The sequence below is a fragment of the Lycium barbarum genome, chromosome 1 (assembly GCF_019175385.1).
Source record: "Lycium barbarum isolate Lr01 chromosome 1, ASM1917538v2, whole genome shotgun sequence".
In the NCBI taxonomy this organism is placed as follows: Eukaryota; Viridiplantae; Streptophyta; class Magnoliopsida; order Solanales; family Solanaceae; genus Lycium; species Lycium barbarum.
Genome location: NC_083337.1, coordinates 124,927,343 through 124,941,235, shown reverse-complemented (window position 1 = coordinate 124,941,235; position 13,893 = coordinate 124,927,343). Strand labels below are relative to the sequence as shown.

At 38.2% G+C, this 13,893-nt stretch overlaps 1 long non-coding RNA gene and 1 pseudogene across 2 annotated transcripts; one reads left to right on the top strand and one right to left on the bottom strand.

The window, feature by feature from the left end:
- Positions 1-546: 546 nt before the first annotated feature.
- LOC132598836 (uncharacterized) lies at positions 547-3,118 on the top strand. 2 transcript variants are annotated; one of them, XR_009566702.1, is made up of 3 exons: positions 547-761; positions 1,661-1,726; positions 2,658-3,118. It is a non-coding gene; the product is annotated as an uncharacterized LOC132598836 (long non-coding RNA). The 2 variants fall into 2 exon arrangements; XR_009566712.1 differs by lacking the exon at positions 547-761 and having other exon boundaries at positions 820-1,726.
- An 867-nt stretch (positions 3,119-3,985) lies between these two features.
- LOC132613674 (late blight resistance protein R1-A-like) lies at positions 3,986-11,331 on the bottom strand (annotated as a pseudogene).
- Positions 11,332-13,893: the final 2,562 nt, after the last annotated feature.

Here is a 13,893-nt window from a genome sequence, read left to right as displayed (position 1 = left end):
AAAGAGTTTTTCTATTATTTTTCTTATTTTGATTGGTGTAATTTGAAGATGTTATTTTACTTGTGCAAATTCATTTTTTAATATACATAAGAGATGCAAGTCCCTTGGTGAAAATGTTGATTTTACTTTTGTTGTTAATGAGCGTTAATGAGTGTGATTCCTTATTGTTACGTCCCGTATTTTTATACATTGGAACAACCCGGATGAACTATGATAATTTAAGGCCAAGATTATTCCGGGATTTGAAGTCGGGACTTTTGACCATTTGATTTTATTTTGAGATATAAGTTATATATGAAATTGATGGCATTGAACACCTAGGAAAAATTGGGACCACAATTTATAAAATTGGAATTAAAAATATGGTGCAAAAATGCCTTGTGGGCCGTGTAAGTTGAAATGGTCCCACACCTTGTGTGGCCAATTTTAATTGGTCCAACACATTGTGTGGGCCAAAGACAACTAAGAGATATTGGTGGACTTAAAAAGATGACTTTAAGTCATCTTCCCTCATTTACACTTCAACACTTAGAACAAAAAAAAGAAGACAAAAACTGGAGAGCCCCATTTTCTTTCTCCACTGTTTCGGCCAGCCAAGGAGGAAACCAACCCCCATTTTTAGCTTCCCAAAAATTATTTCCTTGGTGTTAACCCACTAATCTAAGGACCCTAAGTAGAGTGGAAGCATCATTGGAGCGATCAACCTATTAATTTTTCATCTTTTGAAAAACCCTAGCCTATTGGAAGTTGAAGAGAAAAAGGTAAGATTTGATCTTGTTTTTGTGTTACGAAGGTTATATTCATGTTGTAGTATGTTAATATGGTTGAAAATTATGAAATAAAGTATGGTGAAGTTGAGGCCATATGTATGAGGGTTGGGCGTGTGATGGGTGTGTGTGTTGTGTGATATTGAAACTATGAATTAATGCCTAATTAGTATATTATGACCATTGTAAGGTGAAGAACTTTTGAGAATCATCCATGTGGGTATGTTAGTGTGCTAGCCGAAAATGGGTCACCTTATGTGCCAAGAACTGAATTATTATCGCTTATTGTTTAGCCGTCGTCGCCATGAATTCTATGTTGGAAATGAAAGTTTATTGACTCAAATTGATGTTGTAAATATTGCGAACTGATTTGGAGGTTGTTGTACATTTAATGTAAATTATGTATTGATGAAAATAGCGTTGTTAGAATGTAAAAATTGTAGACACAAACCATGATTTGGAAATGAAGAAAAGTTAGAGGGGCTGTCTCGGTTAGGGGCTGTTTCGGGTAGCTTGGGAAAATTTATGGATTGTTGGAAAAGTTGTATAAACTGCTTAGAATGTCTTGAAATGTTTTTGGTATGGGTTCGGGTTAGTAGGTGAGCATATAAGCGTCGATTTTGGGCTTGAAGGTAAGTCGTCGAATTGAATTTATGAAAGTTGATAAATGATGGCAAGAGAGCTATTATTGTTGAATTACCTTTCGGATTAATTATTAATGTTGTTAGGTTGGTTGTTGTGGTTGTTGTTGATTGATATGGCCGAGTTAAATTCTCGGGATGGCCTAATTACAGGGGAAGTGCTGCCGAATTTTTCTGTAGAATTTAATGATTAGCTGGAATGAATGGCTAAATGCCCTTATCTAATGTTTGGTGTTCGTTGGCGTATTGTAGACCTTGGGGAGCCCGAGGCGTAGATTGGATATTTACTTAAGATTGGCTATCTTGAGTGCGTTCGAGGTATGTAAGGCAACTTCCTTTCTTTTTGGCATGTCTTAGTTTTTATAGGCAAAATTAGAGCCTTAAGGAAACTTCCAAATCCGAAATCCGAGCATGTTATGCTCCGTATATGTTCCTTGGCACTCTTATGTATGATTTGATGAAATATGAACCTTTATGTATTTGAAAAATCGCTTTTCGAACTTTGCGCAAAAAGGTTTCACTTTAAGGAACTTCGAAATATCCGAATGCCATATCTTTCACATAAATGCTCGGATTGCTCCAATATATTTTTATAAAATTTGCATTACGTATAACGAGTATGTTTTCCATAAGCGGGCCTGACTTGGGTAAATACCCAACCGTGGGTCCCGCGACTTCCTTTTATGAAATTCGGGAGATTTTGAAAGAATTTGTTAAGGCTATTATTCGATTTTCAAATATGATCGTTTTGCTTATGTTTGAATTTATGATATTGATTTTATGCATATGACTACTCACGACTCTATTCGTGCACTTTGTTATTCCCTTCACCGAGTCCCGGGCCGGTTTTGTTATCGTGCGCATTTTGATATACTCCGGAGTTATGATGTGTTTATGGTTCACCGAGCTACTCGCAAAAGAGGGTCGGGTTCCACCTATATTTGGTGTTATGCTGTGTATGGCGTTACGTTGTGATGTGATATGTGACGGGAATACGGAGATTTGAAATCTTTCTGGTGTTATGCTGTGTTATGACGCCATCGACAGGCGGGCGACCATATTCTTTTGTACCCTATGCACGACTTACATATTTGAAACTAAACAATTTGATAAGATTGAGTTTGCACTTATGTTTGATACTCCCATTTCGTTATGTCTCAGATTTGCTTTCTGTATATTCTGCTTTGCATACTCAGTACATATTTCGTACTGACCCCCTTTCTTCGGGGGCTGCGTTTCATGCCCGCAGGTACAGACGCACAGTTCGGTGATCCCTCAGTGTAGGATACCCCTTTTGTTGTTGGAGTGCTCCCTTCCCTTCAGAGCACATCTTTTGGTATACACTTTTGTTTGTTATGTTGCATATATTCGTTCATGGGTACGGCGGGGCCCTGTTCCGCCATATGATTCGTTTGGTCTGCTTAGAGGTCTGTAGACTTATTTGTGGGTGTGTGTGCCTACTTCTGTACAGTTGTGTCCATATGATCTCCTTCGTTATGGCAGCCTTGTCGGCATGCATTTTGTATATGTTTATGGCAGCCTTGTCGGCTCGCACATGTATATGTTGTTCTGTTGGCCCTGTGTGGCCTTTGTGGTATTTGCTGTGTACAGGGTTATTTTGGATAGTCCGAAAAACAAAGGAAACTCTGCCGAAATTTTTCTGGAAATTGTCTAAATTTGAAATATAGCCTTGATGGCTTCTGTTATATACTTGAATGCGTTTGATAAAATTTTGAGATAGTATTTGATAGATGTGTTTGGGTGCCCAGATTGGGCACTAGTCACGGCCTACGGGGTTGGGTCGTGACACTTATTTAAGATGCTAATTATGCTCGTTTCTTGATTTTTGAGATGTAATTTTCATATTTGCAAATAAAAAAAAAAGTCTATTAAGTTGACCCGAATAAACTAAAAAGAGATGAACCCGACCCAAATACACGTTCCTAACAAGAAGTACATTGAAGAAAATTGTGGCACCCACCACCTTCAAATCCTAGATCCGCCTCTGACCATACCAGAATAGGAGAATAAAAGCAAAATAATAATAATAATAATAATAATAATAATAATAATAATAATAATAATAATAATAATAATAATAAAATAATACTCACGCCGTCCCAATTTAAGTGTCTTAGTTTAACTGGGCACGGAGTGTAAGAAATAACAAGAGACTTTTGAATCTTGTGGTCTTAAATTAAAGATTTGTGTAGTCCTTTAAATCTTGTGTTGTTAAACTTGCTTAAACTTACTAAATATAAAAAGAGAAACTCTTTCTGGGACAGACAAAAAAGAAAAGTAAAACACTTAAATTGAGACTAAGGGAGTAATAAAAGAGGAGGAAAACAAATACTGAGCAGCTAGGGGATAGACAATAATTGTCACTGGATTCGAATGCTTGCACAATCAAATTGAAGCCTTTAAAAGATCACTTCTTTATCTTCAAGGGTGCCTCTCATCGTTCATAGCAACTTCAGAAAGCTATACTACAGAGTTGCTATCAAATTCTCCAGATTGCCCGTCATTGCCACAGGCATGATTTTCACCGAGGGGTTTATCATCTACTATAAATTGACCTTATACAGTGTCATTTTCCGTCACCCCTTCAGCTCTTCTAGCTCTAGCCTGAGTGCACCCCTTCCTGGTAAAGTAGGTCCTCCAGGCCCGTCCGGGCAACTCAATCTGCAAAATAAGAAGAAATATATGGGATATAGCAGTGACTACAACCAAATCATCTGCACTCGCTTTGACCAAAGTGCAGTTATGATCAGCAGGGGACTTCAAGTTAATTGTTTACATGATACTCCCTCTGTCCCAATATATGTTATACTACTTCCTTTTTAGTCTTTCCAAAAAGAATGATAACATTTCTATATTTAGAAATAATTTAACTTAAAACTTCCCTTTTATCCATAATGAAATGATTTACAATCACACAAATACCTATGACTTGTTTTAGACCACAAGTTCCAAAAGTTTCCTTTCTTTCTTAAACTCCCTGCCTAGTCAAACTATATCACTTAAATTGGAACGGAGGGAGTAATTGATTATGAGACTTGGATCCGTTTGTGATTGTTAGACAATTCATATCTATTTTGTTTAATCAGTACTTCTGTTTCAGGAAATCATTTCCATCAAACACCCTCAAAGCTTCCTTACAAGGCACAAAAGAAAGAAAGAGCAAGTATGAGTAGTGTACCTCAGAGTGACAAGCTTTATTCTACTCGACGATGAACACTTGGAAACCAGAATTTTGCAAATATTCAACTTGTGTTTCCCTGATGTCCCTTGCTGAATTGGCAACAAGCTCATTGCGGTATCTTACATCAATGGACTTCATAGAAGAGATGTCTTCAAAACAAGAAGGGATTTCCTTAAGATCTATGCATCCCTGCAGAACCAAATGTTCAAGGATAGGAAAGGCACCATCGGAGACATTCCATTCTCTTAAATTTGTTTTCACTTTCAAGACTTTTGAGTTGAGGGAACTCATCACTGGTCACGTTCCATTCATATTTGCTAACCAAAACATTTAGCAGTTTGAGTACCTCAAGATTGGGAAGCGTTGCAATGTTTGATTTGATCTCTCTGCTCAAACTAAAGTAGGTGAGTGTCAATCTTTTAAGATTTGATGGGAAGATGTATACACCGGGCATTGCTGAACAAATCTCAAACTTAAGTTGAGCACCTCAAGCCGCCTTAGAAAAATGAATTCAGGCACCCAATAGTCATCTTACTCGATTTTGCAACTCAATTTCCGAAGATTAGGTGTTTTCCTCAGTATCAATTTCCAATCCCTGGCACGAGAAAAACATGGACAGGAAAGAGTTTCCAAATCATCAAACACAGAGTTGTCAAGTAAATCGTTTGCACCTTTTAATTTGAAATGAGCATAGTCATAAATATGCACGTCTCAATTTACCCATCTTCAAAAATGTAACGGGCAGTGACAAGTGTCCTAACCACAATCTTCCAAGACCTCGGTTGACTATCAATGTTTCAAGGTTTAGAAGATTGGCAATGGATGGTGTAATTGACTCCTGATCAGTTCGAGCAGCAAAACACCTCAAGTAAACTAGCTCAGTTGGGAAAGAATCAATAAAGGTGAATTCCAAATCCAACACTTTCAGAAACTTAAAGTTGGAAAAGATTCGTGAGACCTAGGCAGTTTCGTAAAGGCATTGTCTTCCATCTTCGTGGAAGAGTACAGAGCCAACAAGTGAGAAAGACGAACTCCACTAGACAAGATTGTCCATATCAGCATAAAAGGACAGAAGATGTTGAGCGAGCTGCTTGTGAGAGTTAATACAGGAAGGATCGGCATATTGGGATCTGTTGATATAGAAAGAAATATATTAGTTATCTTTTTTCTTGATAAATCAAGTAGATGGAAAGTATAAGTATAATATTAACTTTGAGGTACAATCTTAAATCATCCCACGCGCTCGGTTCCCATACATCCTCAACAAGGATGAGGTATCTTTTGGGTAATAAAGTTCTGCGAAGCACATCAGCTAATTCATTAGCAGACATCTTCTCATATTTTTTAGAGTCCTTTCCAATTGCATCTTCGAGAATGGCAAGTAACAAGTCCCTAACGTTATATATTTGAGACACGCAACATTGTGCCCGGATATCAAAGTGAGAGACAACTGATCAGTCAGAATAGAGTCTGTTGGCCAAAGTTGTTTTGCCCAATCCAGGCATGCCAGTGATTGAGATAACATCCAGCTGTTTGGATCCTCTTACTAGTTGGCCTCTTAACTTTTCTATCACATCCTCCATACCCACAATTTCTTTATTCCTCCTTGGATTACTTGCCAATTTTGATGATGTTTGAGCAGTGCCGGCATCCATGGTATCACGTAATACTAAGTCTATGTCAACCTTTTTCTTTTCCTCATTCTCTGCTACCTCTGCCTTGATAAGTATAATCTCCTCTGTGATTCCAAAGAGCCATTGTAGAAGACACCAATCAGGAGCATCTTTGCTTAGACAAGCTTCAACCACATATTCCACCTCATATGCTTTGCCAATCAATTGTGCAGCACAATGTTGAAGCCTATCGTCCTTGTTATGTTGCTCTTTGGAGACATCCTCGAGAAAGGGCTGCAAGCTCTCAAGCTCCTTGTGAGTTATTTGAAGTTGCTTCTTGATAGAAGAAAGTGAATCTGAATGATGGCCTTGGAAATCCTTCAGGTTGTTTAAAAGGAAATCAACATAACCTAGTCCGCGTATCCTTGGCAAATTAGATTGAAATGCCTTCCTATTAATTAGGTAGATTACTGTCTTGATACGGTGAATGTTGCCCGATAAATCCAAATGTTCCTTCTCTTCCTCGACATCATATAACGAGTATACAAGAATTCCGGCTTCAACTATGACAGTGTCAATATCTCGAAGATGAAATTCAAGATCTTGTATTGACATATGGATGATATTGTCTCTCAAGAGGTTGAGCATCTCTCGAAAGGATGGCATTTGATCCTCCAAAGAAACTGTCCGCTTGGGATCACTAACAGTTGGTAGCTCCAGCAAATTGTGTAGGAGACTTTCGGGACAGTCTAAGCGTTCGTCCACCTCCCGCTTCGACTGCGGGGGTGTGATAACCGTTGTAACTAGTCATTATTATGTACAGCTAGAATATTAGTCATTATTATGTACAGCTAGAATATTTCCTAGAATATTATGTACAACTAGAATATCTCCTAGAATAAAGTAAGTCTTTTGTATATATTGATGACACAACATTAGAATTAATCAGGGAATTGATTTCCTACGGTATCCACAAAGCCAGCTTCACTATCAGCTACGAGCTCAAATTTCATGTTGGCTGATAGTATTGTCAGCTTTAGAGGTTGCAGGACATCAATATAGATATTGCGAATGCACGGCTGAATGGGCTTAATCCTCATTCGCAGCAGATCAGAAAGCAAAGTTAAAGCCGAATCTTGATTCTTGCAACCACAGCCTGGTAAATACAACCTGGCAATCATTGCTGCATGGCCAGCTGTAATTAAAATGTGAGTGAAGAAAGTATGTTGGCTTTGATGATGGACCCCTCAAGGCATCTGTCTGAAATAAAGCAGACAAAATTCCTCACCAACTTCAACCCCTTTAAAACCTCTTCTATTTGTTCCTTGAGCCTCGGAAGTGAACCCCAGCCTAAGTTACACGGACTCGGGTGCGGGTATCCGATACGGGTACGGATTCGAGTGTCGGATTCGACAAAATCTAAATTTTAAGATTCGGGAGTGCGTATCCAGTTATGGATACGGGTGCGGGAATTCGGCTGTAAATATGAAAAAATATGAAAGGCATATCAAAAAAATACGTTCCAAGAATAATCCGTTGTACAAATGGGTCAATTTTATTATGTTTAACCAGTAAATATGTCTGTGCTTTTGTGCGATTAACAATATAAATTAATTATCAAAAAATTGACATGCTAATAATTAATTTAAAAATTATCCCTATATTGTATAAGAAAGAAACATTTATAACTAGCATAATTAGGTGTCTTTCAATTTTGTGTCACAAGTAGCATGTAATGGAAAATACAGGGGATAAAAATAGCACATGTGAAGAATAAAGGGGTCATTTTTGTATGTTAATACAATTAAGACTTTTAAGAGTCCTAATTCAGCTTGTACATGTCTACATGTCTCCTCCAGCTGTAAGCAGTGGTCGTCTTCATATTCCCCAAATTTCCTTTTCAAGGTTTTACAGAGCAAAGCTTTTACAGACAGAGGCGGACCCAGGATTTTAAGACGGTGGGGGCACCAGTATCTTAACATAAATGCCAACAAAATTTTTAATGACGATTGAGGGATAATATTATGTCGGACCGGTCCTGACAGCGTAGCAGTGGCGAAAATACAAGTATATAGGTTAAATATGTGTAATAAATAAAATTAACATAGTGAAGCAAATGAAAGAGATAGCTCAGTGGCTAAGGCTGTGCAACATGTGGTGACAACACAGGTTCAAATTTGGGCGAGCTCATTTAACGCTTATTGTTTTCCTAAAAATAGGCTAAAAAAAAAATTAAAAGTAATATTCGGGTTCGATCCAGGGTGACGTGTAAGGGAAGCAGCAGTTGCAACCAACGTGCCCCAATGACACTGTCACGCCCCGAACCATGGCCTGGGCGAAACACGGCACTCGGTGCCTTACTGCATGTGACCGAGCGAACCACATGACTTGCTGAATCATCATGAGGCATAACATGAGCGGAATATAACGTGAATGCATGATGAGCCTTTATAAGCGTAGTAAGTCATAATACTTAATAAAATACTTGTTTAAACATGAGTGCGGAAATAACATGAATGAGCCGAAATGACTATACGACTCCGAATGTCTGACATAACATAACTGACTTGTCTAGTCTATGAAACCTCTATCATGAGTCTGACTGGAAAACATACTTGCTGGGACAAGGCCCCAAGCATACCTTAGATGCATAACTAATCATAAAACAAAAGTTGACTAAACACCGAATGAGATGGGGCTCACCAATAAGCTGATACGAATGTTGTCCTACTGAGCAGATGTGTCATCCTGTATATCAGTACCTGCATCGTGAAATGCAGGCCCCCGAGCAATAAAAGGGGACGTCAGCACATTGAATGTACTGGTATGTAAAGCAACTGAAAGAAATAACATGGGACATGGAATAACATGATAAGAACTCAAACTGAAAACCTGGACATGAACATGAGTACATATATATATATATATATATATATATATATATATATATATATATATATATATATATATATATATATATATATATATATAACATAAGTAAAACATGAGTAAGTAGGGAGAGCATTTCATAAACCGACATGTGATATCACCACGTGGGTACGTGGAGTCTGGTCCTCGCCGCGACCAGCAGAGCCGTCATACCTTGCCAGGGTATAAGATGGTATCGTGCCTGATGGATCCATTCACTGTAAAATTAAGGTATCGTCCTAACTGGGCGGAGCGATCCTTGTCCTATGGTGGCTACATAGTTTCAGGCTATCTGAGCCTTCTCGGTAATTCGTGCAACTCCCAAAAACATGAACATAATATAGTTGGCTAAGAAGCCCATGATTTTCGTGAATTAACTTGTAGATATGGTTTCATGAAATAACTTGTAAATATGGTTTCATGAAATAACTTGTATTTAGTATGTATGTATCTTGTATCATAGCATGAAAGTAATTATATAATATAGTTGCATGAAAACTTGTAGACATGTAGGATATTCATGAAACAATCATTCTTAGTCAAAAACATGCATGCAAGAACCCATGGAATACAAGGTATGGGTTTTCATAGATTACGGACGGATTCTCAATAATCATAAAGAAATATTAAGAACTCAATGATGGAATTATAATAATTCATACATAATATAATCATGGACAGGACCTAGGGTTATCATGAGCATGGTATTGAAACCCTAGTTTTAGTAGAGAATCATAATGTTATGGATTATGAGGCGTGGGGAAGAACAATGATGTTCCCACACGTAGATAGTAACTCTACATACCTTAGTCGCTCCAAAACTTGAATTAAAGACTTGAGCTTTGAAGAAGATTTCCAAAATCTTGAATTCTTGAACCTTGAGATGGGTTTTCTTGAAAACCCTAGTTTTAGAATGATGATTTCTTGTTTAGATTACAAGGATATATATTAGAATTGACTTGGAATGATTAGAGTAGGCTTACCTTGGTGTTCTTGATGATGGGAGAGAATAGAAGGTCGTTCTAGGGCTTGGAGGTGTGAAGAATGAAGTGAAAAAGCCTTAAAACGAAGTTTTAAAATTGCTTTCGGACCCATTTTACGCCCCATTTTACGTCCTGTATAATTTGTACGGACCGTATATCATACCGTAAAACCATTCCAGTGATTTGGACTTTTTGGACCAATTTTACAACTGGAATATACGGCCCGTATAATTTTTACGGTCCGTATGTTCCACCGTATAATTTTTACGGTCCGTATGTTTCCACCATAAATCGACAGAACACTGTTTAGTAAAACGGGCATAACGTTTTGTACATAGCTCTGTTCAAGACCCATAATATACCGTTGGAAATCTATTTCAAAGGGCTACAACTTTCATCAAGGAAGTTTTCCCAAATTCCAAATTAATAAAGGGGTTATGGTCGTTGGAAGTACGACCTTCTATAAACTCACTTGCAAACATGCCCCGTAGAGTGGCTTTCAACTTTGCTTTGCCCAAAGACTCTTCTTAGGTATTGATTGGGTTTCAAACAACATTTATACACTACTCAAATTGGGTTCATTATACCCCCGTCTTATGAGACAAATCTTAGCCCGAATGCACGAGGTGTTACAGACACTTTCGTTTGTTAGAGTGCACAATTAAATATATACTAATTTCTCAAGGTATACACACACACACACACACACACACACACACAGATATATATATATATACATAATTTTTCCAAAGTGCACTCCCACCTTTCCATCTGGGTCCGCCTCTGTTTACAGAGCAAAGTTTTCAAGCCTCTAGGTCGTCTCTGTATGTCATTTTTCTTATCTCAAATATGTTTTATTTTTAATTTTCAAAAATCAAAATCTCAAAAATTTTCCCCAAATTTGTCGACGGACTCCGATCAAAGAATCTGTATGTAATTGACCGTATCTCGGACGTTTGCCGTCCCCGCACCCACACCCGACCGTACCCTGGATAGGAAGGGCACCCAAAATGGCGAGTTCGTGTAACTTAGACCCCAGCGAGGATCATCATTCTTCACTATATCATGAAGACTCTCCACAATAGTATCGATGAATTCTTTGACAAATTTAGGGACAATAATACCACCCTTGAGCTTGTCTGAAAGTTGTAGTAATGATGATGAGTACTTAACTCCTAAGTAACACGGACTCGCCATTTTGGGTGTTGTTCCCGTCCGGGATACGGTCGGGAGCGGGTGCGGGGACGGCAAACGTCCTAGATACTGTCAATTACATACGGATACTTTGACTGGTGTCCGTCGACAAATTTGGGGGAAAAATTTGAGATTTTGATTTCTCAAAATTAAAAATAAAATAGATTTAAGATAAGGAAAATGACATACAGCTCCGATCTAGAGGCTTGAAAACTTTGCTCTGTAAACAAAGGCGGCCCCAGATGGAAGGTGCATTCCCACCCTTTGGAAAAATTATGTATATATATATATTTAATTGTGCACTCTAACAAGCGAAAGTGTCTTTAGGGCACGTTGGTTGCAACTACTGCTTCCCTTACACGTCACCCCGGATCGAACTCGAATATCACTTTTAATTATTTTTTTGAGCCTATTTTTAGGAAAACAATAAGGGTTAAATGAGCTCGCCCAGATTCAAACCTGCATTGTCACAACATGTTGCACAACCTTAGCCACTGAGCTATCTCTTTCATTTGCTTCACTATGTTAATTTTATTTATTACACATATTTGACCTATATACTTGTATTTTTGTCACTGCTACGCTATCAGTGATCAGTCCGACACAGTATTATCCCTCAGTCGTCATGAATTTTTTTGTTGGCGTTTATGTTAAGATAGTAGTGGCCCCGCCGTCTTAAAATCCTAGGTCCGCCTCTATCTGTAAAAGCGTTGCTCCGTAAAACCTTGAAAAGGAAATTTGGGGAGCTGCTGAGAAGGCCACTGCTTGCAGCTGGAGGAGACATGTAGTCATGTACAAGCTGAATTAGGACTCTTAAAAGTCTTAATTGTATTAACATACAAAAATGACCCCTTTATTCTACATAAGTGCTATTTTTATCCCCTTTATTTTCCATCATATGCTACTTGTGACACAAAATTAAAAGACACCTAATTATGCTATTTATAAATGTTTCTTTCTTATACAATATAGGGATAATTTTTAAATTAATTATTAGCATGTCAATTCTTTGATAATTAATTTATATTTTTAATCTCACAAAAGCACGGACATACTTACTGGTGGAACATAATAAAATTGACCCCTTTGTATAACAGATTATTCTTGGAACGTATTTTTTCATATGCCTTTCATATTTTTTCATATTTACAGACGAATCCCCGCACTTGTATCCATAACTGGATACGCATCCCCGAATCTTAAAATTTAGATTTTGCCGAATCCGACACTCGAATCCATACCCGTATCGGATACCGCACCCGAGTCTGTGTAACTTAGCTTAGGTCGGATTTCCAATTTAGTGGTCCAAATATTCTGTTGCACCTGAGAGATTAAGGTATCAAAATTTGGATACGGTGGCAGCAACAACTTCCTGCACGTCTCGCTGAGGTTGACTCCAACATCTTGAGACAGAGTTTTAACTTTATGTACTGTGTTACATTAATCTATGAAGAAGCTCTACAAGGTGAGCAAAATATCAAAAAATTTGAAGTCCCTCTTAAGGAACTTGATTTGTTCCTTTGAAGTCTGCAGCAGATCTGAATCACATTTGTATACGGTAAATATCGGATATATGCTAGACCGGTGAGACCGGAGACCTAGGGAAGAAAGAAACAAGCACGAGCATGAAGACTTTCTTTTGGTACCGGAGGAGTGCTTGATCCGAAGAAAGTGAAGGACATCTTTTGGTCTGGTTTCTCCATAGCCGAGCTGATCGTGGCCGTTGGTCCGGTTGATCGTGGCCGTTGGTCCGGGTGATCCGTTAAACAATTGCCACGCGTCAATACCGTTCTGCCATATTGTACTACCAATCGTACGGGTGTCAGACCGTACGACTCAACCTTATCCTTTTTAGGGTTTTTATTTATTCAAGGGCTAATGTTGTATGAGGCCCATGAGGAAAAAACTATAAATAGGGACCATTACCCTACTTTTAAGGGTTGGCTTCTTGAGTTCTAGAACATTTGTAATAGCAAAAATATATAAGTCTCTCCCTCTCAATATCTGATTTTGGTCCAGATTTATTTGTGTTCATCTTTAGATTTGTTTAATCAAATGATATTCAATCTATTGGCACATACGTTTAGTATAGATAGTCGATTACTATTTAGAATACTCACAGTTGATCCTATTCCATTTTCTCTTAAATCAAAAATAGATTAAAGTTCAACCACATATCCTATACCTCACTCATAAATTTAATTGATTATCCAAATTTGGGGTAAACAGTTTGGTGCCCACCGTGGGGCTAGGATAATAGTGGTCTTTGATCTTGATTTCTATCTTTACCCGTCAGAATCAAAATTATCTTTTGTTTGTCTCTGTAAAAACGGACCAAATGACAAACAGTGGACAATCTGGTCACGTCAACAACAACGAGATTGTGAACGAAAATGAAGACAGCGGGCCATGAGGATTACCAGCAAACCCCGCTGACCCGAACCCCGTTAATTCGAGGGAGGGCCTCAACCGGTAAAACACCGTGAACTAGGAGAATGGCGCCCAGCCGGCCACCGATCCTTTAAATACTCACAATTCAATTACTTTGTCCTGGACACAGTGCCG